Source organism: Chlorocebus sabaeus, chromosome 2 (genome assembly GCF_047675955.1).
Source record: "Chlorocebus sabaeus isolate Y175 chromosome 2, mChlSab1.0.hap1, whole genome shotgun sequence".
NCBI classification, from domain to species: domain Eukaryota; kingdom Metazoa; phylum Chordata; class Mammalia; order Primates; family Cercopithecidae; genus Chlorocebus; species Chlorocebus sabaeus.
Window position 1 is genome coordinate 41,853,039 of NC_132905.1, and position 25,878 is coordinate 41,878,916.

At 44.8% G+C, this 25,878-nt stretch overlaps 1 long non-coding RNA gene across 1 annotated transcript in view; it reads right to left on the minus strand.

The window, feature by feature from the left end:
- The window catches only part of LOC140709406 (uncharacterized), a 46,156-nt gene that overhangs the window by 7,028 nt on the left and 13,250 nt on the right, over nt 1-25,878 (minus strand). Inside the window, exon 3 of the long non-coding RNA XR_012089901.1 lies at nt 5,071-5,214. This is a non-coding gene — a long non-coding RNA (uncharacterized lncRNA). The remainder of the gene's footprint in view (nt 1-5,070; nt 5,215-25,878) is intronic.

The following is a 25,878-nucleotide window of genomic DNA, read 5'->3' on the forward strand; positions in this document are numbered from 1 at the left end:
ACATAAGTGGATATCACAAGTCAAAGACAGCACAGAACCAGAAAGGGGAGAAGAGAGGGAAGGGCCTAGACCACACAAAAACCTTAACGCTGCCCATCGGGATGACGGATGGAATCCTGACAAGCACTGCAAGACCCCCAGATGGTTACACTGGGGCGTGCTGCGTACAATGTGTGTAGATGCATGCATGCACACAGGCACACAGCACACATGTGCTTAGCTGCCAATAAACCATGTAGAGCCTATAGAAGTCATACGGGAGTGCTTGTTCCAGACAAGGCTTTTCGTTACAAGGTGACAGCTCAGAGAAGACTCTCCTGGTGTCCTGACTTCCAGCCTGTGAAGGGTTATCAGAGCCAGACTTCTTGTTTCCCTGAGGAAAGGAGAGGGGACAACACCAGCTTGACTTGTAAGGTCTCAGGGAACTTCATAACCTGTGAAAGACTGTGGAAGTAGATATTACGGTTTAACAAATCCTCATTTGGCACTTACTATTTATTCCAAGGTAGGGTTTTTTTTATCATGTCCATTTTACAGATAGGAAAACTGAGGCCTAGGAAGATCAAGGAACTTGTCTAAGACCCCACTGTCTGCAAGGGGCAGAGGCAGGCTGAACTCAGGCAGTCTAGACCCAGAGGATGTAGAAAATGCATCTGCATCTGCATCAGCATCATGACTGCTATGAACAGAATGGAATGTTTGTGTTCCCCCAGAATTCACATGTTGAAGTCCTAGCCCCTAATGTGATGGTACTGTAGACAGGGCCTTGAGAGGTAATGAGGGTTAGATGAGGTCATGAGGGTGGGGCCCTCGTGGTGGGATTAGTGCCCTCATAAGGAGAGACACCAGAGAACTAACTCTCTCTCTCTCTCCCCTCTACCCCCATCAAGTTCATGTGCAGGTCATGTGAGCAAACTACAAACCAAAGTGAGATGCAGCAGGGACCCCTCTTAGGGACCTGCCAGGCCTCCCAAGCATTGAAATAAAGGAAAATCTTGAGTTCCTTCAAGGAAAATTCCAGGCACCCAGCTAGCCCTGAGAAGTAAACGAGTAACCTGATAAACAAGAAAGTAACAGTGGCTTAAAACAGTGGCCAGGGAAGTCAGGAGATGTTCAGTTCCCCAGAGAAGCTAAAGATAGTATCTTAACAAATGTCTCTCAGCTGTCTTTCAGAAACCCAGACCCCCACCAAGTGGATCTGCTGGTGCTCAGGCCTCAGACAAGGGGGATTTTGGACTGAATCTTGACCTCTGTTCTTTGTTCTAAATTTCTTCCTGAGCAACCTGGGCCCATGGGTCAGACTCTACATTCTTTTCTTCTAATCCTAAATTTCCAAACAAAGCTTTGCCTCTTTAACCAGTTGCAAATCAGAAATTTTTTTAATCCACCTATAACCTGTGGGCCCACTCTTGGAGATGTCCTGCCTCTTTGGGTCAAACCAAAGTACAGCCTCCATGTCTTGATATATAACTTCAGCCATCACCTCTGCGTCCCCTCCTTTCAAAACCCTTACCTTAGGGTAAGCCATGAGAGAAGTCAGGTCTTAAGCATGAGCAGCTGATTCTCCTTGCTTGGTGCCCTGCAATAAATGCCTCACTTTCTCTCACTGCAATAATGATGTCAGTGTTTGGCCACACTCCCAGTTCAGTCTGATAACAAGAGAAGAGCCCTCAGCATAAAACCTACCTTGCTGGCACCTTGATCTTGGACTTCTCAGTGTCTAAAACTGTGAGAAATAAACTTCTGTTGTTTAAGCCACACAGTCTTCTGTATTCTGTTATGGTGGCTTGAACTGACTAACAGGGATTTCAGGTTGCTGAAAACAGGGACCTGGTTTATAGAAGCAAATCTCCACACCATGGTGCATTGTGACTTTCCAGCACACCCCTCTCTGTTCAAAATCGCCGCCTGCAACGAGCAGGGAGGTTTCCGATGAGTTCTTACTGGGTCCTCCCACCTTCGCCACGGCAGGCTGGAGCCCTGGAGCCATGGCATCTGGTTCCTGCACATCAGCACCTGGGAAGCCGAGATGTTCCCAAAAGCTAGACACTGACCACCAGGATCTCCCCTTCTCCTGTCCTGCCCAGCATTCGGGGATAGTGCACCAAAGACAACCTGAACACCGATTGCAAGTAGAGCCTCCAAAATCCTCATCTTTGTTTAGATGAAGACAAAAGAGGCGAGGAAGAAGGACTTGCAGCACAGAGGACATCTGTCATCGTCCACTCGCAATACCCCATCATTCACACCCACTGCCTATTTGTATAGGTGTCAATGTTGCCCTCCGACATGGAATCTCAAGTCCTACACTTCCCAGTCTCCCTTGTTTATGGAGAGCAGACAGGCTGCTGTGGGCTTGGTCACCAGGATGCACCCCTGTGGGACTGTGGCTTGGGACTGCCATGTGGGAAGAGGTTGTCATGGTAACCAGGCACCCTCCCAATGCATTGGGGACCACAGAAGGGGAGGAGTCTGGTCCAAGGCCTGAGGCTCAGGGAGGTGTCCAGGGATGACCTCTCTCCCCTGAACATGAGGCTAACATTTTGATGGCTCCAAGGATGGCCTTGAAAACAGGGTGCCCATTTGTCCTTCGCATCCTCAGGGTGTGCTGGAAACTCTCCTTCAAATCAGTGAGAATGGTGTTGGAACAGGCTCTCCTAAAAGCACATGGCCCAGTCTCAAAAGACAAGTGTAATTTGGTCAAATGAGCCAAAGAACAATGAGAAAGCTACCCAGCACCTAAGATCTAGGAGCCTGAAGATGCAAATCCCAGCTCTGTCTCTGATGCCATGATGCTTACGTGAGGGCACTGAACATTGCTGAGTCTCAGCTTCTCTTCCTTATGGGCCTAAGATCTGGGAGCCTGAAGATGCAAATCCCAGCTCTGTCTCTGATGCCATGATGCTTACGTGAGGGCACTGAACATTGCTGAGTCTCAGCTTCTCTTCCTTATCTGGGGATCCGCCTACTTGCTGGGTGGTTTAGAGGTTTGAATGAAATCATTCAATTCACTTCAGCAAACACCTCTTGAGTACACTGGAGCTCACTGTCTGGACATGACAAGAAAGCAGAATTGTGGCCGAATGCTGTGGTCAGCACCACCAGCAGGCAGAGACGGGGTGCTCTGAGGGGCCCAGAGGGAGCGCTGGCCTCACCTGGAGGAGGGTGGAGCATGAATTCATTGCCAAGCAGGAGAGATAGTGGGAGGACATTCTCAGACTATTGCCGAATAAGTCTGATTCTAAGTTAAGGAAGCAGCAATGAAAAACAGAGAATAAACCCACCTAAGTGAACCAGGGAGAAGTGGGAGACTGAAGAGCTCCTATGATCTTGGAGGCTGCTACACTGATGGCCCCAGGGAGACAAGATTCACCTGGAGATGCCCCAAACCGCATGGGAGACACACATGTGGCCCGGTTCACTGTGGCCTACTGTCAGGGACATTTCTTCACCATCCACGCAAGGAAAATGCCCTGCTCTGCAAAGAACCCAGTTACCTTTCAGCAAAAAGGTAAGTGAGCTCAGAAAGAATGAGCCAGGGTTGTTCCTAACGGTGACGGGTGACTACACAGAGGGGCGGCAAGGCAGAGCACGCAATAACATGTGACTGGGTCAGAGCCTGGCCTTCAATCAGGTCAGCGTGCAGGAAGCAGACAACGGTTCAAAATCCCTGCCTTCTGGCAGGCCTACCACATTTCTTCTGAATGCAGTGATCTAAGCTGTAAAAATGCATAGCGTCTGCTACTTCTGTTCTGTGGATGTGTCTGTTTGAGAATGTGTAAAGGGAAACGTAGCCCGATTGCTCCTGTCACCCTCAGCCCGTGGCCCTGGACTCCAATCTTCCTAACGCAACAAGGGCACTTGGACTCCAATCTTCCTAACGCAACAAGGGCACTTGGCAGCTGCCCTCCCAGATTCTAAAGTCACCATTGCAGACAGTAACATGGTTCAGTTTCACTGGGACCTGGATGGATGGGAAAGGTGCTCTCAGTCCACGTGAAGACCCCGCATGGGCACTGAACTGTGTCACAGTGTATTGGGTCTGCAATGGTGGAGATGGTTAAGAAAAAAAAAATCTGTTTTACCCTGTTAATTTCCAAAATTCAAGTAAAATACAAAAGTAATGGTCCAAAAAACATTTTGGATGGTGAGATTCCCATCCTGAGAGAAGAGCAGCCAGACATAAATTAGGGAGGTGGAAGTGTAAGAGTCCAAATGTGCAGGCCTGGGGACCTTACAACAGAAGGCAAGTGGATTAGAAAAGATGATGCCCAGCACCCTTGGGAGTACTGAGCAATCCAGTCCCAGCTACTCCCCTCACAAGCTGTGTGTCCTTGGATGAGTCACTTAACCTCTCTGTGTGCCAGTTTCCCCATCATGGGGCTGTTGATAAGATTAGATGAGAACACTCAGGTAAATATTCAGTATAATACAAGCCACTTAAATGTTAGTGATGACTGTTCAGCAAAGCCCCACAGAGAGGCAGGGCTCTCACTTTTGAAGCAACATTGTGTACATCAATGTATTCAATAAATATTCCTGAAATGGTGAATACCTGGGTTAGGGAAACCATCACATTTTACTTCAGCTGTGTAATTAAGGTGATTGCGATGAGTCTCTTTTTGAAATCATGAGGTGGCCTTTTGGTACGTGTTTGAATTATAAAATGCATATTTGTACCTGTATTTTATATATACAAAAATGCACCAGATGCATTTGTGTGTCCTTCAGCATTTTTCCAGCTAACACATCTGTTCTGTAGTGAATGTATGGAATTTTCTTCTTCTTGCGATTTCACTAAAATTTACAGGCAGTTCCCCATCCTGTGTCCAAGTGTTCTCATTGTTCAATTCCCACCTATGAGTGAGAACATGCAGTGTTTGGTTTTCTGTCCTTGTGATAGTTCGCTCCTAACGTAAATGACGAGTTAATGGGTACAGCACACCAACATGGCACATGTATACATATGTAACAAACCTGCACATTGTGCACATGTACCATAGAACTTAAAGTATAGTCATAAATAAAAATAAAATTAAATTAAAAATGTACAGGCAGTTACATTCTCACCTAGATGAAAATGTTAGCCTATGAGACTTCTCACGGTAGTTCTAGTTTTAGATGCTTTTCCAGGAGAGACTCTTTTAAGGTAGCTTTTCACTCAGTTTGTGTTTCGGTAGCACCTTCAGAAATCTATGACCAGTGAAGCTTGTCCTTAAGGAAAGAAGAAGATGGAAAATTCATTTACCTTTCTGTTCTTGTTTACCAGTCAGGATCAGATGCACCTGATCAATATCAGAAACCTCACCAGTTCATTTGAGCAGAAAGGGTTTGATACAGGGAATTCAGCAATGGCCAAGTTTCTGGAAGGGCTGGAGGGGCTGGCATAAGCTGGCCACTCCTCCCTCCAGGAATGGCCCAGGAAGATGCACAGAGCTTGCCCAGTGTGAACATCTGCCTCCGCCATGACCAAAGAGTCAAGGAATCCAGAGGCCACTGTCCAAACTGCTGGCTCCGGGACCGGCTCCTTCATCACAATCCAGTGAGACAGGAGAGAGGTTGTGAGGGTTGAACAGAGGTAGGAAAAGGGGCGGGGAGGGCAGGAGATGGGGTTAGGAAGCACTTTTTTGGAAGTGGTATTCCTCCTGGCTGGATTCATTGTAACACACAACATTTTGAAATATTTAGTATTCATTTCCATTGGAGTTGTTCCTCTCTCTCCACTTCTTCACTAAATGTTAAGTTGAACCACGTAAAACTGCCACTTTTGTAAGTCTAAGATGGGATGGGACAATACTGATGATTTTGTGTGGCTCACCTGAAACTATGATCACCTCTAGGCTGGGCAGGGAGGCAGGTAATCATGGCCACACCCAGGCCTCTCCACCGGGGACCTCTGGCTGCTCCCTGAGCGAGATCATGACGTCTCCTGGCTCAGCAGACACATGTTCTCCAGCATTATTCTCCAGAAATGTCCACTGAGTTCCCCTCCAATTAATCTATTCTAAGTTGTCTTAAGATACGGACAAAATGTCCCCTGAGCAGTTTTCCAGGATGATAAATGATTGCATTAACCTTTCCCTGACAGGTGGCTTTCTCTGTGATTGGCTGTTTGTTTTTGTCCAGCTGGGCTCAAATGGCCAACGGGTTAGAACAGGGGCATGTCTTGTCCAGCACAGTGCATGCCACATGCCTATATGCCACATGCCTACCCTCCGCACCTACATACCACACACCTACTCACTATGTGCCTACACCCCGTGTGTCTAACCCCCACATGCCTACCCTCCGCACCTACATACCACGTACCTACTCACTATGTGCCTACACCCCGTGTGTCTAACCCCCACATGTCTACCCTCCGCACCTACATACCACACACCTACTCACTATGTGCCTACACCCCGTGTGTCTAACCCCCACATGTCTACCCTCCGCACCTACATACCACGTACCTACTCACTATGTGCCTACACCCCGTGTGTCTAACCCCCACATGCCTACCCTCCGCACCTACATACCACACACCTACTCACTATGTGCCTACACCCCGTGTGTCTAACCCCCACATGTCTACCCTCCGCACCTACATACCACACACCTACTCACTATGTGCCTACACCCCGTGTGTCTAACCCCCACATGTCTACCCTCCGCACCTACATACCACGTACCTACTCACTATGTGCCTACACCCCGTGTGTCTAACCCCCACATGCCTACCCTCCGCACCTACATACCACACACCTACTCACTATGTGCCTACACCCCGTGTGTCTAACCCCCACATGCCTACCCTCCGCACCTACATACCACACACCTACTCACTATGTGCCTACACCCCGTGTGTCTAACCCCCACATGCCTACCCTCCGCACCTACATACCACACACCTACTCACTATGTGCCTACACCCCGTGTGTCTAACCCCCACATGCCTACCCTCCGCACCTACATACCACACACCTACTCACTATGTGCCTACACCCCGTGTGTCTAACCCCCACATGCCTACCCTCCGCACCTACATACCACACACCTACTCACTATGTGCCTACACCCCGTGTGTCTAACCCCCACATGCCTACCCTCCGCACCTACATACCACACACCTACTCACTATGTGCCTACACCCCGTGTGTCTAACCCCCACATGCCTACCCTCCGCACCTACATACCACGTACCTACTCACTATGTGCCTACACCCCATGTGTCTAACCCCCACATGCCTACCCTCCGCACCTACATACCACGTACCTACTCACTATGTGCCTACACCCCGTGTGTCTAACCCCCACATGTCTACCCTCCGCACCTACATACCACGTACCTACTCACTATGTGCCTACACCCCGTGTGTCTAACCCCCACATGTCTACCCTCCACACCTACATACCACGTACCTACTCACTATGTGCCTACACCCCGTGTGTCTAACCCCCACATGTCTACCCTCCGCACCTACATACCACACACCTACTCACTATGTGCCTACACCCCGTGTGTCTAACCCCCACATGCCTACCCTCCGCACCTACATACCACACACCTACTCACTATGTGCCTACACCCCGTGTGTCTAACCCCCACATGTCTACCCTCCGCACCTACATACCACGTACCTACTCACTATGTGCCTACACCCCGTGTGTCTAACCCCCACATGCCTACCCTCCGCACCTACATACCACACACCTACTCACTATGTGCCTACACCCCGTGTGTCTAACCCCCACATGCCTACCCTCCGCACCTACATACCACACACCTACTCACTATGTGCCTACACCCCGTGTGTCTAACCCCCACATGCCTACCCTCCGCACCTACATACCACGTACCTACTCACTATGTGCCTACACCCCATGTGTCTAACCCCCACATGCCTACCCTCCGCACCTACATACCACGTACCTACTCACTATGTGCCTACACCCCGTGTGTCTAACCCCCACATGTCTACCCTCCGCACCTACATACCACGTACCTACTCACTATGTGCCTACACCCCGTGTGTCTAACCCCCACATGTCTACCCTCCACACCTACATACCACGTACCTACTCACTATGTGCCTACACCCCGTGTGTCTAACCCCCACATGTCTACCCTCCGCACCTACATACCACACACCTACTCACTATGTGCCTACACCCCGTGTGTCTAACCCCCACATGCCTACCCTCCGCACCTACATACCACACACCTACTCACTATGTGCCTACACCCCGTGTGTCTAACCCCCACATGCCTACCCTCCGCACCTACATACCACGTACCTACTCACTATGTGCCTACACCCCGTGTGTCTAACCCCCACATGTCTACCCTCCGCACCTACATACCACACACCTACTCACTATGTGCCTACACCCCGTGTGTCTAACCCCCACATGTCTACCCTCCGCACCTACATACCACGTACCTACTCACTATGTGCCTACACCCCGTGTGTCTAACCCCCACATGCCTACCCTCCGCACCTACATACCACACACCTACTCACTATGTGCCTACACCCCGTGTGTCTAACCCCCACATGTCTACCCTCCGCACCTACATACCACACACCTACTCACTATGTGCCTACACCCCGTGTGTCTAACCCCCACATGCCTACCCTCCGCACCTACATACCACACACCTACTCACTATGTGCCTACACCCCGTGTGTCTAACCCCCACATGCCTACCCTCCGCACCTACATACCACACACCTACTCACTATGTGCCTACACCCCGTGTGTCTAACCCCCACATGCCTACCCTCCGCACCTACATACCACACACCTACTCACTATGTGCCTACACCCCGTGTGTCTAACCCCCACATGCCTACCCTCCGCACCTACATACCACACACCTACTCACTATGTGCCTACACCCCGTGTGTCTAACCCCCACATGCCTACCCTCCGCACCTACATACCACACACCTACTCACTATGTGCCTACACCCCGTGTGTCTAACCCCCACATGCCTACCCTCCGCACCTACATACCACACACCTACTCACTATGTGCCTACACCCCGTGTGTCTAACCCCCACATGCCTACCCTCCGCACCTACATACCACGTACCTACTCACTATGTGCCTACACCCCATGTGTCTAACCCCCACATGCCTACCCTCCGCACCTACATACCACGTACCTACTCACTATGTGCCTACACCCCGTGTGTCTAACCCCCACATGCCTACCCTCCGCACCTACATACCACGTACCTACTCACTATGTGCCTACACCCCGTGTGTCTAACCCCCACATGCCTACCCTCCGCACCTACATACCACACACCTACTCACTATGTGCCTACACCCCGTGTGTCTAACCCCCACATGCCTACCCTCCGCACCTACATACCACGTACCTACTCACTATGTGCCTACACCCCGTGTGTCTAACCCCCACGTCTACCCTCCGCACCTACATACCACACACCTACTCACTATGTGCCTACACCCCGTGTGTCTAACCCCCACATGCCTACCCTCCGCACACCCACCCTCCACGTGCCTACCCTCCACACACCCACCCTCCACGTGCCTACCCTCCGCACACCCACCCTCCACGTGCCTACCCGCCGCACACCCACCCTCCACGTGCCTACCCGCCGCACACCCACCCTCCACGTGCCTACCCGCCGCACACCCACCCTCCACGTGCCTACCCGCCGCATACCTACCCACCGCATGCCTACCCTCCATGTGCCTAAAACCACCTGTCTAAAACCAAGTGCCTACACACCAGGAACCTATACACCACCCACCCACACACCACATGCCAACTTCAGTACTGTAAACTGCAACAAGCACAGGATACTCAGAATCCCTTAGCTCTGCAAGTGACCTTGGAAAGTCCATGCAGCAAAGGAAGCTTCTTCCTTGTTAATAGAGCCATGATTTTATTTGGGTCCCCACTTCATCCTCAGCTGCAGAGGTAACTTCTGATGGACCACATGGATCTTGTGATCCCATTCCCCTCGATTTAGCCTGTTTCTAACTAATGAGACAGAAGAGAAAGTCTGCTGAGAGTCTGGGAATGGTCTCTTGCTCCTAAAATGTTAACACTGGTATATTAATCCGTTTTCACATTGCTATAAAGAAATACCTGAGAGTGGGTAATTTATAAAGATTTAATTGGCTCACATTTCTGCAGGCTGTACAGGGGGCTTCTGGGAGGGCTCAGGAAACTTTCAATCACGTCACAAGGCAAAGGAGAAGCAAGCACGTCTTACATGACCAGAGCAGAAGGTGGGGAGTGGCGGGGTGCCACATACTTTAAACAACCAGATCTCACGAGCACTCACTCACCATCACGAGAAGCAGCACAGAGAGGGAAATCTGCCCACGTGATCCAGTCACCTCCCACCAGACCCACCTCCAACCCTGGGGATGACAATGTGACAGGAGATTTGTGTGGGGACACAGATTCAAGCCCTATCAACTGGGAATGAGCATTCCTTCTCTTTCTCTGGTGTTTGCCATGCACGGACACTGACATCTGCAGCCCAGGAAGGGTCTGCCTGGAGCCAAGAGCCCATCACTCAAGTGCAGGTCAGAGACATTCGGGTCCTTGGCAGCACAGTCAAGCCCCAGGGCAAGGAGAGGTTAATGTAATCACTTCCCTTCCAGACAAAAGACAGAGTGGCTTTTCTTTTGCTTTACCTTAAGAAAAATTAAGATAGTTTTAATTAGGACTAACTGGGAAAAGCAAGAGGAAAGTCAACAGTTTAATGACAATTTCTGGAATCTGGACTACTGACTTCTTTTCATGTGAGACAATAAATTATTTTCCCATTTAAGCCAACTTGAATTAACATTTTTAGTTAATTTGCACCCAAGTCATTCTGATTGAGGGTCAACTAATCTACCTCCTATTGTTAGGCAGAAGTTCCTCATCTCATCCCAGACAATGGAGACCTGCCTTCCCTTTAGAAGTCACTTTAAAATGGAACTACACAGTCGCTTTTTTAAAGTGATTTAAAACTGATTCTAGTATTTAGTAAAACAACAGAAAGGAACTCCTCTTCACACGTAGCCCGTCTGCTGTTTAAAGCTCCCTTATTTCCTAATGTTAAGGTTCCCAGAGACAAGCGTGCGTTCCCTCTTCTGGCAGATTCTCCTACAGCTCGGAAGCCCATTTGGCTCAGCCGTAAAACCCACCCTTGCTGCCAAGAGGATGAGACTTTCCTTTGCTTATCCATCAGGTTTGTGAAATTAAATAATTAAAACCTAAAGTTGTTGGAACTTTAGATTATTCTGATCCCTGACAGGAATGTGGCTTTGTGGCCTGAGTCACGCAGCACGCAGCTGTGACTCTGGCTTTTTCCTGTGAGTGATTTGGAAAGACCTTGTAGCGCCAGAGCTAAGACCTCCTCAGATGGTCAACCCTGCTCATGGAATGTTAAAGCAATATTCCTTAGAATGTAGTAAGCCGCCACTGATCAAATCACTACAACACATGCACAGGCCTTGCATGGAAGATGCTGGAATCCCCTAAACTTCTCTGTCTCTATGTAAGTGAACCCTAACTCCCAACTTGTGGAGCATTGACCCTGTTGCTTTGGAGTCTGTGTTTCCCAGGTGGCTAACCCTAAGCTTCCTGCTCAAATGAACTCAGCACTTAATCATGATTTCTGAATCTCATGATCTAAGGTTGACAGGTTGGTGCATTCTACCATTACGTGCTGTCATTGTTTTCAAGGAAATCTGCCTCTGCAACTATCACGCTTCATTGAATTGAAGACACCGTTGATATAAGACCACTACTTTATATACTGCAAACAACAGAAATCCTCTGGCAGGAGAGCTGTGACATGCCATGAATTCTGCAATGTACTCCAATCTTGGAGAAGTTAAGATGTGTTTTTCTAAATGTGTATGTCTTAGAATCATTGAAAAAATGGTATTTTATTTTTGCACAGCAGTTGCAAAAATATCACAAAGGAAGAACATCAATGTTGGCAGCCTTTCCAATGGGCAAGGAAGCATTTCTCTGTGCAGCATCCCAGGAAACACACAAACATAGCTGAGGGAGATAACTCTGTGCTTGGAACCTCCTAGAATGTCTCCTCTCCTGGATTCCAGAAGGAGGTACAGGGTGATTCATACCACATGGACTCTGGTTGTCTTCCTGAAGAAGGCTGGTTCTGCACAAGGGCACTGCCTTGGGATACGCCCCATCTTTTCATCCACAGTCACATGGACTCCTGCTGTCTTCCTGAAGAAGCCTGGCTCTGCACAAGGGCACTGCCTTGGGTAATGCCCCATCTTTTTCATCCACAGCCACTGCCCCATTGCCAACCATCTGCCTGAGGCCTGGTCAGGTGAATGGGCCCTACTGGGGACCTTTGGCTACTGAAGGTTTTAGAATGCCTCTTTGACATATTCTTCTCTGTGATTCTGTGTGTGAGGACATCCAGGAGCCAAGGTGGAGAACACTGGATGACCTTACAAGATGGCTATCTAGTTGTACGTTCCCCGCACTGGCCTCCCCTGAAACCTTGCCTGTACCACCAACCCGCCCCTCCATCCATGGTGTGTGCATGTGTGCACAGGCCCATGGTGAGCCAACAGCCCTGCCCCAGACATTGTCGGGTTCTTTGGGAGACCGAAGCCACAAGAGGTAACATGTGCAGCATTCAGTGGACAAGTTTCCTGCCACATGGAGAAAACTGGCTTCGGTGAGGCTGAAGAACAGAGCCAACATTAAAATAGAATGAGAAGACACACACAGAGAAAGAGAGCCAATGGCATTTCCGTTTCAGTTTCCAGTTTTGATTCATTTAGTTGAAAGCCTAGCCACATTCTCACACTTGGATTCTGTAATACATTCCAGGATTCTAATAATAAAACCTGTGTTTTATTTCACTGGCTTCAATTAGGATGCCATCTCCCACAGCAAAAACGTCTAATAAGTATATGGACCATATTCCTGACTGAGCAATGTAGAGAGCACACTGATGATAACGATGCCAGCTTTAGGACCACGTGGAAAAAGCAGAGCAGGTATTTCAAGGGTTGGGGATAAATAAAGGCAAAAAGTTCAAAAAGAGAGATATAAAGCAGAATTTGATTTAGGGAAAGTTTAGGAAAAAGACAAAACTCTGTAGTCAGGAAGAGTCTTGAGAGACACAGCCCTGGGCCACGTAACATGGCTAAGCCCCAGGACCCAGGAGCACCAGACTCAGAGCCCACTCAGGCCACTCTTGCAGGTCATCCTGCAGCCAGTACAGGGGTCTGACCTCCCCCTTCAAGGGAACTGACCATGTTTCAATCAAATAATTGGTTTAGTAGAGAAAAGCCAAGACTAGTGTTGATGAGGCCCAGGTTATCGACTCCCTGGAGAACCCACAGTGATCTGGCTGAGCCGCTTTCTGCCCCTGTTCCTGAGCTGTTAAGTGAGAAGATTCAATGAGCTCTAAGGTACTTAACAGAAAAGTGTTTTCAGTCCAACCCAGCACATACAAATGTCAACATAGCTTATCTATTGTAATAGACCTAGAAATCATAAAACAGGAATATTTCCTATGTAAACTGCCTGCAGTGAACGCTCTAGTTGGGACATGCTTGGGGCCCAGTGCAAACCCTCCCCAGACCCACCCCAACCCATCATCCTTGGCCTCTCCTTTGGCACTTCTGTAAAGTATTAGGGCCCAGGGAACATGTAGAAATGCCTGAGCCAGATGATCTTCCTAGCGGTTTCTTTCTGTCACATAAACTCCGGGCATGTGGACTCCATCCATAGCCTCCCCATCTATCATTCTATCCTCACCCCAGACACATTCCTCTTTTTCTTTGGAAATGTGTCTCTCACTGGCCTTGCTGGAATGAGATGACCTGAAACATGTGCAGAATCAAAAGTTAATAATAAAATCCTGCTTGTTAGGCACTCAGCCCTGGTTCCTGGGACCACAGAAACAATTGTTGATTTTTCCCTTTTGAAATCACACAGGAGGCCAAGGTGAGCCACTCACCGACTCACAAGTGATCTCAATCATCTAATGCCGCCTGGCCCCAGAGCTTCCCGGGGTACATGGAGCTCTCTGCATTGTCAAGGTCTTGCCTGAGTCTAGCAGGGAGAAGCAAAAATGAGGCTCCGTGGGAGAAATTGTCCTGCTGGTTTTGTTTACGAGTAAGTGTGCTTGTTAGTTGGGGTTGGCTTAGCGGGCGATGGAGGATCCCCGGTTTTATTAATATTAAAGTTCCATCTACCTAAATTTTTGTGCCTATTGTTTATTTTCTCCAAGTATCAAAATACAAGAATTAATAAATTAAAATCACGGTGAGATACCATCTCACACCAGTGAGAATGGCTATTATTAACAAGTCAAAAAACAAAAGATGCCAGTGAGGTTGTGGAGAAAAGGGAGTGCCTATATGCTGTTGGTGGGAATGTAAATTAGTTCAGCCCCTGTGAAGAGCAATTGGAGATTTCTTAAAGAACATGAAACCCAACTACTGTTCGACTCAGCAATCCCATTACTGAGTATATATCCAAAAGAAAACAAATCATTCTACCAAAAAGACAAATGGATTCACATGTTCATCCCAGCACTATTCACAAAAGCAAAGACATGGAATCCACCCAGATGACCATCAATGGTGAACTGAATAAATAAAATGTGATACATATACACCATAGAATACTACACAGTCATAAAAAATGAACAAAATTTTGTCATTTGCAGCTAGAGGCCATTAGTCCAAGTGAATTAGTGCAAGAACAGAAAACAAATACCACATGTTCTCACTTATAAATGGGAGCTAAACATTGGGTACCCATGGACATAAAGATGGCAACAATAAGCACTGGGGACTGGTAGAGGAGGGAGGGAATTAGGGGAGCAAGAACTGAAAAACTAGCTTTTGGATACTATGCTCAGTACCTGGGTGATGGAATCAATCGTACCCCAAACCTCAGGATCATGCACCATTCCCAGTAACAAACCTGCACACATACCACCTGAATTTAAAAGTTAAAATTATGGTTTTTAAAATATATATATATTTATATATATAATATATATAAATGCATATATATATTTATATATAATATATATAAATGCGTGCATTTATATATAATATATATAAATGCTTATATATATTTACATATATATAAATGCTTTTATATATATATACACACACACACACACACACACATATATATATAAATATTAATCAACTTAGCCTTGAGAACCATTCTTGTGATTGGGCATTAACTTGTGTCAATTAACAAATGAGAAGGAAGGATGATCATTAAAAAAGAGATCATGGCAACCCCTCCTAGGAACCCTTCTCTTTATTCTCTTCCAAATAATCATAAACCTTTACTGTTAACTTACATGCTATGTTGTGACATATTTTACTTCCTCAACTTGATGCTGATGTACTTGACAAGTGACACATTTCTTTCAAATGTAAGTTTTCTACTATGCCGAAAGTAATACCTTGCATACCATAAATATTTTTAAATTTATAAATGAAAAGACTGTGTGTATATGTAACCGTATTCTGTAAATTAACAGAGTTATTACTGATATTGGCTAATTTTGAATAAGAGTAGGGTTTATTTATTAAAAAAAGAAAGAAAAAAGATGCCCATCTGGGCATCTGATCTTGTGGCCCCCACCCAGGAACTGACTCAGCGCAAGACGACAGCTTCAGTTCCCTGTGATTTCATGTCCTACCTGACCAATCAGCACTCGTGGCCCACTGGCTTCTTCACACCCACCAAGGCGTCCTTAAAAACTCTGATCCTCAAATGCTCAGGGGGACTGATTTGAGTAATAATAAAACTCCTGTCTCCCACGTAGACAGCTCTGTGTGAGTTACTCTTTCTCTATTGCAATTCCCCTGTCTTGATAAATCGGCTCTGTCTAGGCAGCAAACAAGGTGAACCCACTGGGCAGTTACAGTGTAAAGTCAGGAGGGACAGCGCTGGGAATCCAACCTCGCCTTCCCTTGTTGCCCGGTGCGTGGCAGGCCCTCTGCTCCTCCTTCCCATGCAGGGAGGGGTCCCTCCTTATTTCAATCACAGGCCTTCAATTTCTTCATCGTTTCCACATCTCCACAAGTTCACACATGACTCTGTGAAGCACAGAAATGTGAAAAGCCTGTTTCTACTGAGCAGCGAAGAAGACACAGCAGGAACAGACACTTCTGCGATAAGAAGAGGAGGTGGAAGGAGTCCCTGTGGCATTCCCGGCAGGGCACGGTCCTGGGACACTAAGCCATTAAACCTAGCCGCAGAATGGAGACCTGTAACAGAGGCAGGGCCAGCTGGCAGCCGCAGCACAGCCTGAGAGATGCGCAGCATCAGTGGCCCTCCGCAAGAGTAGGGGCGGAAACCCAGGTGAGCACAGCCTGCCAGATACGCAGTGTCAGTGGCCCTCCGCCAGAGTAGGGGCGGAAACCCAGGTGAGGTGAGGCACAGGGAGGAAAACAGATTCATAGAGGGTGCTTCTCAGGTCATCCAGACAGGGTCACGTTTTCCTGCCACCACCCTCCCTGCAACTGGCACCTGAGGTGGGGGTGGCATTGTGAAAATGAGCCCTTAACCTGGGGGATCTGCCCTGACTCGGGTTGGTTTCAGAAGTGAGTAAAATTGGAGAATACCAGCTGGTATTGGAGAATTGGTCAAGAAAGCCCACACATCTGGTGTCAGAAGTGAAGAATCGAGAATAATAGTGGAGTACTGCAGAAAGTAGTGTGTTTTTCCTATTCGCTCCCTCATAAGAGAGTGGCAGAGACCACAGACACTATTTATGCTGAGTTTGCCAGACCTCATCACCACCAGCTAATAACAATGTAGCCAGTTCCTCTTTTTGGGACACTGCCTTTCTTTCAAGTGTTCTATAAACAAAGCTGCAATGACAACTACAATAGTCGAGTCATTCTGCTCACCGTTAGGTATTTCCTGAAGGCACATTACTTGAAGTGGAAAACTTTCTCATGCAAGTTGCAAAATTGCCCCCAGGAGGGGTCTTTCAAGTTGTTACATCCAAGAGAGTAGAAAATGCTTCAAATCTGTACAACACTATGTGTGTCTGTGTATGTATGTGCATGTGTGTATATATGTGTGCCTGTATGTATATGTGCATGTGTGTATATGTGTCTGTGTATGCGTATATATATGTATTATGTGTGTCTGTGTATGTGCATGTGTGTATATATGTGTGCCTGTATGTGCATGTGGGCATATGTGTCTGTGTGTGTATGCATGTATATATGTATTATGTGTGTGTGTCTCTGTATGCATATGTTTGTGTATGTGTGTGTGTACTTGTTTATGGAGCTTTGCAATTGTTAATTTTAAAATACTACATTATTGTGGCCTCTACTTTTTTATCAACAATAAATATTTTTCAATATGAACTGACCCTTTGTTTGAATCTGTATGTATGCATTACCTGTGTGTGGCTTTATTGCATTTTCTATCCTGGTTCTCACTTGTTTTAGTTTCAATAGCCTCCTGCCACTCTATATACTACAGTTATTAACAATTTTTAGGATAATAGCGTAATTTATTGTCTAAATCAGGGCATTTGAGAGTAGAAGTGTTACAGTCAATAATTATGCACAAAAACAGGCATAAACCAGGACTCTCTGGAGCAAATCAGAATCACAAGACATGTAATCATCGCCCCCCATTGCAAATGTTTTTTCTGAGTTGCCATTTGCCTTTCAATTTTTCTTAAGATTTGATGGGCAGAGATTTGAATGTTTGTAGAATCAAATCTTCTCTCTTAATAGCTTCTCCTTTTTATATTTTATTTATTTATTTATTTATTTATTTATTTATTTATTTATTTTACTTTAAGTTCTGGGATACATGTGCAGAACGTGCAGGTTTGTTACATAGGTATACATGTGTCATGGTGGTTTGCTGCACCTATCAACCTGTCATCTAGGTTTTAAGTCCTGCATGCATTAGGTATTTGTCCTAATGCTCTCCCTTCCCTTGCCCCCCACCCCAACAAGCTCTGGTGTGTGTTCTTCCCCTCCCTGTGTCCATGTGTTCTCACTGTTCAACTCCCACTTATGAGTGAGAACATGTGGTATTTGGTTTTCTGTTCCTGTGTGTGTTTGCTGAGGACCATGGCTTCCAGCTTCATCCATGTCCCTGCAAAGGACATATTCTCATTCTTTTTTTGTTTTGTTTTATTTTGTTTTTTTGAGACAGAATCTCACTCTGTCACCCAGGCTGGTGTGCAGTGACGTGATCTCCACTCACACAAGCTTCACTTCCAGGGTTCATGCCATTCTCCTGCCTCAGCCTCCCAAGTAGCTGGGACTACAGGCGCCCCCCACCACGCCAGGCTAATTTTTTGTATTTTTAGTAGAGATGGGGTTTCACTGTGTTAGCCAGAATGGTCTTGATCTCCTGACCTCGTGAGCCGCCCGCCTTGGCCTCCCAAGATCTCATTCTTTTTTGTTGGCTAGATAGTATTCCATGATGTATATGTACCACATTTTCTTTATCCAGTCAGTCATTAATGGGCACTTGTATTGGTTCCATGTCTTTGCTATTGTAAATAGTGCTGCAATAAACATATGTGTGCATGTCTCTTTATAGTAGAATGATTTATATTGCTTTGGGTATAAATCCAGTAATGGGATTGCTGAGTCAAATGTTCTTTCTGGTTCTAGATCCCTGAGGAATCGCCACACTGTTTTCCACAATGGTTGAACTAATTTACGTTCCCACCAACAGTGTAAAAGCGTTCCTATTTCTCCATAGCCTCACCAGCATGTATTCTTTCTTGACTTTTTCATAATCACCATTCTGACTGGTGTGAGATGATAGATAGATATCTCATTGTGGTTTTGATTTGCATTTCTCTGATGATTAGTGACGGTTGGAGATTTTTTTCATACGTTTTTTGGCTGCATAAAATGTCTTCTTTTGAAAGTGTCTGTTCATATCCATTGCCCATTTTTGATGGGGTTGTTTTTTTCTTATAAATTTGTTTAAGCTCCTTGTAGATTCCGGATATTAGACCTTTGTCAGATGGGTAGATTGCAAAACTTTTCTCCCATTCTGTAGGCTGTCTGTTCATTTTGATGGCAGTTTCTTTTGCTATGCAGAAGTTCTTTAGTTTATTTAGATCCCATTTGTCAATTTTGGCTTTTGTTGCAGTTGCTTTTGGCATTTTTGTCATGAAGTCTTTCTCCATGCCTATGTCCTGAATAGTATTGCCCAGGTTTTATTCTAGGGTTTTTATGGTTTTGGGTTTTACATTTAAGTCTTTAATCTATCTTGAGTTAATTTTTATATAAAGTATAAGGGAGGGGTCCAGTTTCAGTTTTCGGCATATAACTAGCCAGTTTTCCCAGCATCATTTATTAAATACGGAATCCTTTTCCCCATTGCTTGTTTTCATCAGGTTTGTCAAAGATCAGATGGTTGTAGATGTGTGGTATTATTTCTGAGGTCTTCGTTCTGTTCCATTGGTATATATGTCTGTTTTGGTACCAGTAACACACTGTTTTGGTTACTGTAGCCTTGTAGTATAGTTTGAAGTCAGGTACTGTGATGCCTCCAGCTTTGTTCTTTTTGCTTAGGATTGTCTTGGTTATACAAGCTCTTTTTTTTGTTCCATATGAAATTTAAAGTAGTTTTTATCTAATTCTGCAAATAATGTCAGTGGAAGTTTGATGGATTAGCATTGAATCTATAAATTACTTTGGGCAATATGACAATTTTCACACTGTTGATTCTTCCTATTCATGAGGATGGAATGCTTTTCCATTTGTTTATGTCTTCTCTTATTTCCTTGAGCGGTGGTTTCTAGTTCTTGAAGAGGTCCTTCATGTATCTTGTTAGCTGTATTTCCAGGCATTTTATTCTCTTCGTAGCAATTGTGAATGGAAGTTCATACATGATTTGGCTCTCTGCTTGTCAATTGTTGGTATATAGGAATGCTTGTGATTTTTGCACGTTTATTTTGTATCCTGAGACTTTGCTGAAGTTGCTTATCAGCTTAAAGAGTTTTGGGGCAGAGATGATAGGGTTTTCTAAATGTAGAATCACGTCATCTGCAAACACAGACAATTTGACTTCCTCTCTTCCTATTTGAATACCATTTCTTCTCTTACTTGATTGCCCTGGCCAGAACTTCCAATACTATGTTAAATAGGAGTGGTGAGAGAAGGCATCCTTGCCTTGTGCCAGTTTTCAAAGGGAATGCATACAGCTTTTGCCCATTCAGTAAGATTATGGGTTTGTCATAAATAGCTCTTATTATTTTGAAATATGTTCCATCAAAACCTAGTTTATTGAGAGTTTTTAGCATGAAAGGCTGTTGAATTTTGTCAAAGGCCTTTTCTGCATCTATTGAGGGATTCATGTGGTTTTTGTCAATGGTTCTGTTCATGTGATGGATTACGTTTATTGATTTGCACATATTGAACCAGCCTTGCATCCCAGGGATGAAGCCAACTTGATCGTGATGCATAAGCTTTTTGATGTGCTGCTGGATTTGGTTTGCCAGTATTTTATTGAGGATTTTCACATCGATGTTTATCAGGGATATTGGCCTGAAGTTTTCTTTTTTTGTTCTGTCTCTATCAGGTTTTGGTGTTAGGATGATGCTGGCTTCATAAAATGAGTTAGGGAGGAGTCCCTCCTTTTCAGTTGTTTAGAATCATTTCAGAAGAAATGGTACCAGCTCCTCTTTGTGTCTGTTTGTGTAGAATTTGACTGTGAATTCGTCTGGTCCTGGGCTTTTTGTGGTTAGTAGGCTATTAATTAGTGCCTCAATTTCAGAACTTGTTATTGGTCTATTCAGGGATTCAGCTTCTTCCTGTGTTAGTCTTGGGAGGGTGTTTGTGTCCAGGAATTCATCTATTTCCTCTAGATTTTCTAGTTTATTTGTGTAGAGGTGTTTACAGTATTCTCTGGTGGTAGTTTGTATTTCTGTGGGGTCAGCAGAGACATCCCCTTTATCATTTTTTATTGAATCTATTTGATTCTTCTCTTTTTTCTTCTTTATTAGTTTAGCTAGTGGTCTATTTTGTTAATTTAAAAAAAAACTACTGTATTCATTGACTTTTTGAAGGGTTTTTCTTGTCTCTGTCTCTTTCAGTTCTACTCTGATCTTAGTTATTTGTCTTCTGCTAGCTTTGGGGTTAAACTGTTTGCTCTTGTTTTTCTAGTTCTTTTAATTGTGATGTTAGGATGTCAATTTGAGATCTTTCCAGCTTTCTGATGTGGGCATTTAGTGCTATAAATTTTCCTCTTAATGCTGCTTTAGCTGTGTCCCAGAGATGCTGATACGTTGCCTCTTTGTTCTCATTGGTTTCAAAGAGCTTCTTGATTTCTGCCTTAATTTCATTATTTACCCAGGAGTCTTTCAGGATGAGGTTGTTCAATTTCCATGTAAGTGTGTGGTTTTGAGTGAGTTTCTTAATTCTGAGTTCTAATTTGATTGCACTGTGGTCTGAGAGACTGTTATGATTTCAGTTCTTTTGCACTTGCTGAGGAATGTTTTACTTCCAATTATGTGGTCAATTTTAGAATTAGTGCCATATGGCATTGAGAAGAATGTATATTGTGTTGATTTGGGATGGAAAGTTCTGTAGATGTCTATTAGGTCCACTTGATCCAGAGCTGAGTTCAAGTTCTGAATATCCTTGTTAATTTTCTGTCTCATTGATCTGTCTAATATTGACAGTGGGATGTTAAAGTCTCCCACTATTATTGTGTAGGAGTCTAAGTCTCTTTGTAGGTCTCTAAGAACTTGTTTTATAAATCTGAGTACTCCTGTATTGTGTGCATATATGTTTAGGATAGTTAGCTCTTCTCAAATTGGTCCCTTTAGCATTATGTAATGCCCTTCTTTGTCATTTTTGATCTTTGTTGGCTTAAAGTCTGTTTTATCAGAGACTAGGATTGCAACACCTGCTTTTTTTTTTTTTTTTTTTTTTTATTTGCTTGGTAAATTTTCCTCTATTCCTTTCTTTTTAGCCTGTGTGTGTCTTTGCACTTGAGATGGGTCTCCTGAATACACACACCGATGGATCTTGACTCTTTATCCAATTTGCCACTCTGTGTCTTTTAACTGGGGCATTTAGCCCATTTACATTTAAGGTTAATATTGTTATGCGTGTATTTCATCCTGTCATCATGACGCTAGCTGGTAATTTTGTACATTAGTTGATGCAGTTTCTTCATATGTCATTGGTCTTTATATTTTCTTGTGTTTTTGCAGTGACTGGTACCGGTTTTTCCTTTACATATTTAGTGCTTCCTTCAGGAGCTCTTGCAAGGCAAGGCTGGTGCTGATGAAATCCCTTAGGATTTGCTTGTTTGAAAAGGATTTTATTTCTCCTTTGCTGATGAAGCTTAGTTTGACTGGATATGAAGTTCTGGATTGAAAATTCTTTTCTTTAAGAATGTTGAATGTTGGCCCCCGCTCTCTTCTGGCTTGTAGGGTTTCTGCTGAGAGATCTGGTGTTAGTCTGATGGACTTGCCTTTGTAGGTGACCTGACCTTTCTGTCTGGCTGCCCTTAATATTTTTTCCTTTGTTTCAACCTTGAAGAATCTGACAATTATGTGTCTTGGGGTTGCTCTTCTCCAGGAGAATCTTAGTGGCGGTCTCCATATTTCCTGAATTTGAACGTTGACCTGTCTTGCTAGGTTGGGTAAATTCTGCTGGATAACATCCTGAAGTATGTTTTCCAACTTGGTTCCATTCTCCCTGTCATTTTCATGTACTCCAATCAATTGTAGGTTCGGTCTTTTTACATATTCCCATATTTCTCAGAGGTTTTGTTCATTCCTTTTCATTCTTTTTGCTCTAATCTTGACTGCATGCCTTATTTCAGAGGCCTTCAAACTCTGATATCCTTTCTTCTGTTTGATCAATTTGGCTACTGATACTTGTGTATGCTTCACAAAGTTCTCATGCTGTGTTTTTCAGCTCCATCAGGTCATTAATGTTTCTCTCTACACTGATTATTCTAGTTAGCAACTCCTGTAACTTTTTATCAATATTCTTAGCTTCTTTCTATTGGGTTAGAACATGCTCCTTTAACTCAATGGAGTTTGTTATTACCCACCTTCTGAAGCCTACTTCTGTCAATTCATCCATCTCATTCTATGTCCAATTCTGTGCCCTTGCTGGAGAGGTGCTGCAATCATTTAGAGGAAAAGAGGCATTCTGGCATTTGGAATTTTCTGCATTTTTGTGCTGGTTTTTCCTCATCTTTGTGGATTTATCTACTTTTGATCTTTGAGGCTGATGACCTTTTGACGGGGTTTTTTTCGGGGGGGGGTATTTTTGTTGATGTTGTTGTTGTTTTCTGTTTGTTAGCTTTTTTTTCTAACAGTCAGGCCCTCTTCTGCAGGTCTGCTGCAGTTTGCTCCATGCATCAACCTGCTCCATGAGACATACCTGGATTATTTTCCCAGTACTGACACTGGTGCCCACAATACCACCTGCAAGTCAGCAGAGCAGAGCTCAGTAGGACAAACGTCAGCTTTCCTGTAGGACTGTCTACACCTGGAGTAGAAACCACAGCCATTGACATGCTGGTCCATAGGTCTGGCCAACTGAGCTTGCAGTTGTGCCATTTGCTGACCAGGCTCAGTGCCCCAACGTGCTCTCCCACACAGGAAGCTCTGGATCCTCAGAAAAGGCTTGAAAATAACTGAAAGGTGTTCCTCTGGGATGTCATTCAAGTCAAGTGCATCAGCAGCCCAGAAGGATCTCCTTCCTCACTACAGACCCCTGGCTAATTACACAAGGTTTTAACAAGATGAATTATTGATTTACTGTCCACTGCCTCAAACCAGTGTCTTGGAAATGAACACCAGAGCCTGAGAGCAGGAGGGCTCATTCTATGAATATGTGCAGGTGAAACTCTGCCTTGCAGCTCATGGAAACTCTAATCTCCCACCGATTTTATGGCAGGGAGAAGCACATGGAGCATCTCTTCCCCTTGGTTCAAATCCTGCAGAGACCACAGCTCTCCAGGGTCTTCCCCAGCACCAAGCCCATGGCCACACCAGGAACTGTTCCAAACAGAGCTTCTTGCCATGGGGCAGGGTACCACAGTCCTTCTCCCCCTAGGCTAGGGTACTCCTGGTTTCTGCTCAGGGAGTTGCAGGGGGAGTCAGGCTACAGATTCCCCACTCAAAAGCTTCTCATCTGCTTTGCATTCATCTCTTCTAGTCAGTGATGTCTTCGGTGTGCTTAACATTCAGAGCAGAGCAGTTTTTAAAACCCACCTCTTCTATATGACAAAATTATTTTCAGTAATAAGCAACTACAAATCTACAAAAATAAAAACAGTATAGTATTGGCACAGATCATCATATATATCAGTGGAACAAAATTTTCCAGAAAAAGACTATGCATATACGATTAATTGATTTTTTTTTTTTTTTTGAGATGGAGTTTTGCTCTTGTTGTCCAGGCTAGAGTGCAGTGGCATGATCTCGGCTCACCGCAACTTCCGCCTCCCAGGTTCAAGCGATTCTCCTACCTCAGCCTCCTGAGTAGCTGGGATTACAGGCATGCGCCACCAAGCCCGGCTAATTATTTGTATTTTTAGTAGAGACAGGGTTTCTCCATGATGGTCACACTGTCTCAAACTCCTGACCTCAGGTGGCCCCCCTGCCTCAGCCTCCCAAAGTGCTGGGATTATAGGCATGAGCCACCACATCCAGCGATTAAGTGATTTTTACAAAGGTGCCAAGGTAATCCAGTAGGGAAAAGATAGTCTCTTCAAATGGTGCTGGAACAAGTGAACAATCATACGCATAAAATAACTTCAACCATTACCTTCCACCATACACAAAAATTAACTCAAAATGAATCATAAACTAAATGCAGAAGCTAAAACTACAAAATTTCCAGAAGAAACATGAGGAAAAAATTTTGTGACCTTGGTTTGAAAAGTAAGTTGTTGCTAGAATACCAAAAATGACTCATAAAAGAAAAAAACGATTAACTGAACTTGATAAAAATGAAAACCTTTTGTTTTTCAAAGAGACACTACTATGAAAATCAAAACCCACACACTGAGAGAAAATATTTACTGATAAAGGCCTGCATACCTGATAAAGGAATTGTGTCTGAATGTATATAAAGAACTCTCATAACTCAATAATAAGAAAACAAACAGTCTAACTTAAAAAGATGGGAAAGATTTGAGGAGACACTCCATTGAGGAGAGCTATGGATGGTCAGAGGTTCCACATCACTAGGCAAGAAGGAAATGCAAATGAGCCCTCGTCTCACACTAAAATGATTAAAATTAAGAGTACTGACAACGAGCTGGGGGCAGAGGCTCACGCCTGTAATCCCAACTCTTTGGGAGACTGAGGCAGGATGATTGCTTGAGCACAGAAGTTCAAGACCAGCCTAGGAAACATAGCAAGACTTCATCTCTAACAAAATTTTTAAAATTTAAAAAAATTAGCCAGGTATGGTATTGCATGACTTTAGTCTCAGCTACTCAGGAGGCTGAAGTGGGAGGGTCGCTAAGAGGTTGAGGCTGCAGTGAGCTATATATATATAAAATTTAAACTGAAGAATACGGACAATGACACATGATGGTGAGGTATGAAGCGACTGGAAATTTCATACTTGGCTTGTGGGACTGTAAGTAGCACCACATTTTGAAGAAGAGCTTGGCAGTTTCTAATAAAGTTAAGTATATGTAATTGTCCAATGGGTTCTTCCTGCCCATTACACAGACAAAATCAATTTGCTGAGACCATGCCATTGCAGTAAATAAAGAGTTTAATTAACGCAAGGCCAGCCATGCAGGATAACTCAAGTTATCACTCAATCAGTCTCCTAGAAGGGTCAGAGGTTATGGTTTTTTAAGCACTGTTTGGTGGGCCAGGGTCTAGGGA